The sequence below is a fragment of the Capra hircus genome, unplaced genomic scaffold (assembly GCF_001704415.2).
Source record: "Capra hircus breed San Clemente unplaced genomic scaffold, ASM170441v1, whole genome shotgun sequence".
Lineage (NCBI taxonomy): Eukaryota > Metazoa > Chordata > Mammalia > Artiodactyla > Bovidae > Capra > Capra hircus.
This window is the reverse complement of record NW_017191935.1, coordinates 336-3,974: the sequence shown is the minus strand read 5'-3', so window position 1 is coordinate 3,974 and position 3,639 is coordinate 336. Positions and strand designations below refer to the sequence as shown.

Genomic DNA, 3,639 nt, shown 5'->3' with positions numbered 1-3,639 from the left:
CCCTCCCCCCCATGATCATGCCTCTCACACTGAGCCTGGCCCGGCACTGTCCTGCAGATGCCCTGCTCAGGACGGCCCTTCCAGCTGCCAGAGGCCCCTTCCAGCTGCCAGAGGCCGGAGGCCCTGTAGGTCACCTTTGGAGGTTAAAGGAAGGAACTGCCCCTCCCTCCTGGTGTGGAACACCCCTGCCAGGAGGTTCAGTGGGCGGGGCCTGGATGAGCTCCACCCTGCTCAGGCCCCTGCTGGCCTTCCTCCTGCAGCCAGCCTCAGGGATGGATGGAAGGGACAGAGGGCGGGTCTCCCCCAGTCACCCTCTTCTGGTCGCGGCAGGGATCCACACCCCGGCTGTCATAAAGGATGACAGGGCCCCAGCAGGGCTCTGGCAGATCGTCAGAGCACTGGAAGCCCCCACCCCAAGGACAACACTGCCAGGGCCCAGAGAGGCACTGGGCATGGGCTGGGAATGGGAGGGCTGGCAGGGGGCTTCCCAGGAGAGTGGACCTATCCTTCTTGCACCTAGCCCAGCAGAACCCTGCCACCAGCTGGCCATCACCCTCTCCGGGGAGCAGCACACTTCTCCCCCTGCCCTGAGGCCAGGCCAGCACACCTCTACCCACCTACAAAGTACCAGGGGGTCCTTGGCGAGCAAACTGGCTGGGAAGCGGGGCCATTAAGGGAGGTGAGGGACGGGGGTCACCCTAGTGGGGCTCCGCCACAGGTTCTGCCATGTCCCCGAGTCCCCAGACCCACTGACCAGCTTCAAGGGGCTTCATGGGAATGGCCCTGCCTACGACGTTCCAGGTGGACAGATGGGCAGGGCCAAGGACTGGCATTCAAGGGTGACCATGAATGTGGGCCCAGACAAGCTCCCGGGGCCCAGCACAGGTGACTGCACACAGGGGGCCCAGTTCTGGCCCATGGCACTTTGGAATTTTGCAGGGACTGCTGTAGCCTTTGCTGGGGCTCACAAATGCACAAATCCAGATGTTAAAGAAATACTTTAATGTCTCAAAGTCACAACTTCAGTGCTGGCACTGCAGGGTCACCTCCTCCAGTTGGCCCACCTCTGGGAACATGGGGCAGCCCTAGGCACTTAGGCTGGGGCAGGACAGGCATGGGAGGGAGATCCCTCCAGGTGATTCCCACCCTTCTCAGGGCCATCTGCCTTGATCACACACCCACTGCCTAAGTGCCCCCTGGGTGCACAGGGGACAGGACAGGGCAGCCAGGAGCTGGGGGAGGGTGAGGCCAGCAAGCAAGTCAGGCAGGGCTCCTCGCGGGGACACAGCCTGGGGCCAGGGCTGGCACGGCTCCCGAGCTCGCCTGGAGGATGCTCCCCTGAGGACGTGTGACCATCTTCCTTGGAAGTGTCCAGAGCCCATGCTGCAGCCCACAGGGCCTTGGACCTTTCAGGCCCGGGGGGGCCAGCCCACCGCACTCCCCAGGAACAGGCAGGGCTGCTTGCTGGAGCATGGACTGACACTGCACGGCCGCAGCCTGGCCTGGCAAGGTGCCAGCAGACCCAGCTACACGTCCGTCTCCACACGCAGCCGCTCCATCCTGCGCACGTTGCCCTCCACAGCCACGCGGCTGGTGATGCTCTGGGCGAAGTCCTCGGGGAACCCAGCCCGTCTCTCCATCCCGCAGCCTCTCACCATAGAGCCATCCTGGATCAAGACACCCAGCAGGTGAGGGTGGGGCCCCTAAATCGGGTCCTCAGCCCTCAGAGCTACCGTTCCAGAAGATGCCAGGGTCAGGCATCCCTTGGAGCTGACCCTGTCCAATCAGCGACCTTGCTCAAGGTCACGTGGACAGCTGGTCTTCCAGCAGGTGCTTGGCCCTGATACTGGCCTCAGGGGCTGAGCTCGCTCCAACCAACCTGGCCCATCCTGAGCAGCTGCTCTCAGGGGCTAATCTCCTGCTTAGGACACAGAGTGCCCAGGAACCCACTTCCGAGCCCGAGACTGGTTCATGTGAAGACATCCTTGAGGGAGGCTGTTGAAGGGGTCCCTGGACCAGTGTGAGCCCATGCAGTGCTTGCTTCTCTAGGGGTCTTGGGGCAGCTGCCCACACCAGTGTGCTCTGGACTGTGGCACGGTTCTCAGACTTTCACTCAGCACCAGCCTGCTGCCCCTCCTCTCTGCCCGCCCCATGCAAACCGCAGGCCATTGTTCCCCACCCGTGCACCCTCTAGGCCCATCACCCGCCCTGTGCAACTCCTAGGCCCATCGCATCCTCCCATGCACCCCCCACACCCATCACCCGCCCCGTGTACAGCCCCAGGCCCATTGCCCCTATGCACCCCGCAGGCCCATTGCATTGCTCCCCTTGCCCAGTGGGCCCCAGGCCCATCGCCCCTCATGCATCCCCCAGGCCTTGTCCCCCATGCACCCCCCAGGCCCATCTCCCTCCACCCCGTGCACACCCCCAGGTCCATCTCCCCTCTCTGTGCACCCCCCAGGCCATTGCCCCCGTGCACACCCCTCAGATCCATCACCCCCCGTGATCCCCCAGATCCATTGGCCCCTGTGCACCCCCCTAGGTCCATCATCCCCCATGCACCCCCCAGGTCCATCTCCCCACTCCGTGCACCCCCAGGCCCGTCGACCCCCCCAAGACCCCCTAGGCCCATCACCATGTGCTCACCATCTTCCTGCTCCAGGATCAAGACCACGTCCGCCTGCTGCAGTGTGATCTCGTCCACCTGCTTGGCCAGGTAGGCCTTAGTGATCTCCACCTGGAGTAGGTCTGGGGAAGGCAGGCATCAGCGGCAGGACTGTTCCAGGGAGGGGGTGGGCAGGGTTCCTGTTCAAACGCACCCCCTGTGGCCTGGTCTCAGTGGAGGCCGGGGGCCCCCAGGTGTCCCAGCACATGGTCACGGGCAGCTTTCCTCCACTAAAGCCAGGACCCCTCCCAGGCTTCAGGACCTGTTGCTCTCGCTTTCAGCACCAGCAGAGGGCACTCCAGGCTTCTCAGGGGCCAGGCAGGGCTGGGGCTGGGAAACAGCTCTATGGGCCAATCCACTCCAGCTCCTTGGCCTCAGTTTCCCCGGTCACTTGGCAGCCAGGACGAGGAGGTCCTGAGCCAGTGCTGGTCTCTGTGCCCAGATGAACACACATGTAACTGGGGTGGGGCCCTACCTGCAGTCACCCTGGGCAGACTGCGGGGTGGACTGGGGGCTGGACAGCACCTCTTCACTCCAGGCTGACCCCCGCCCCGAGCAGGGAAGGGCTGTGAGCCCTGCTGGTTGCAGGGGCAGGCTCTCACCTCCTTTGTTTGGGGGCCGTGTGCCTGCCTCTCCCGTTGCGTGAGTGCCGTGATCCACCCGTGCGCGGTCCACTCCTGGGGGAGAGGGCCCATGAGTGAAACCTGAGGCTGATTCCACCAGCTGATACCTCTGCTTCATGCCCCTCAGCCCGTGTGACATGGTGGAAGATGGGGTCCCTGAGCCCCACAGCTTTCAAGGTGTGAAGCAGTGGGATGATTTATGCTGCCCGGGCACCTTTGGTGAGCGATCCTGAGTAGGAGGTGTAAGTGGGGTGCCCCCCTGGTCGCCTGACCCACTGCGCTGGGGTGGGCGAGGTGCAGGAAGTCAGACTCAGGAAGGAGCAGCATGCAGGCTCCCCCGGGCAGGGCTGA

General features: G+C 64.1%; 1 long non-coding RNA gene across 1 annotated transcript; it reads right to left on the bottom strand.

Annotated features, from left to right (window-relative positions):
* Window positions 1–1,623: 1,623 nt before the first annotated feature.
* On the bottom strand, window positions 1,624–3,306 carry LOC108634893. The gene is made up of 3 exons (XR_001917717.1): window positions 3,268–3,306; window positions 2,647–2,748; window positions 1,624–1,667 (listed from the first exon to the last, which is right to left on the bottom strand). It is a non-coding gene; the product is annotated as an uncharacterized LOC108634893 (long non-coding RNA).
* Between the last annotated feature and the right edge of the window lie 333 nt (window positions 3,307–3,639).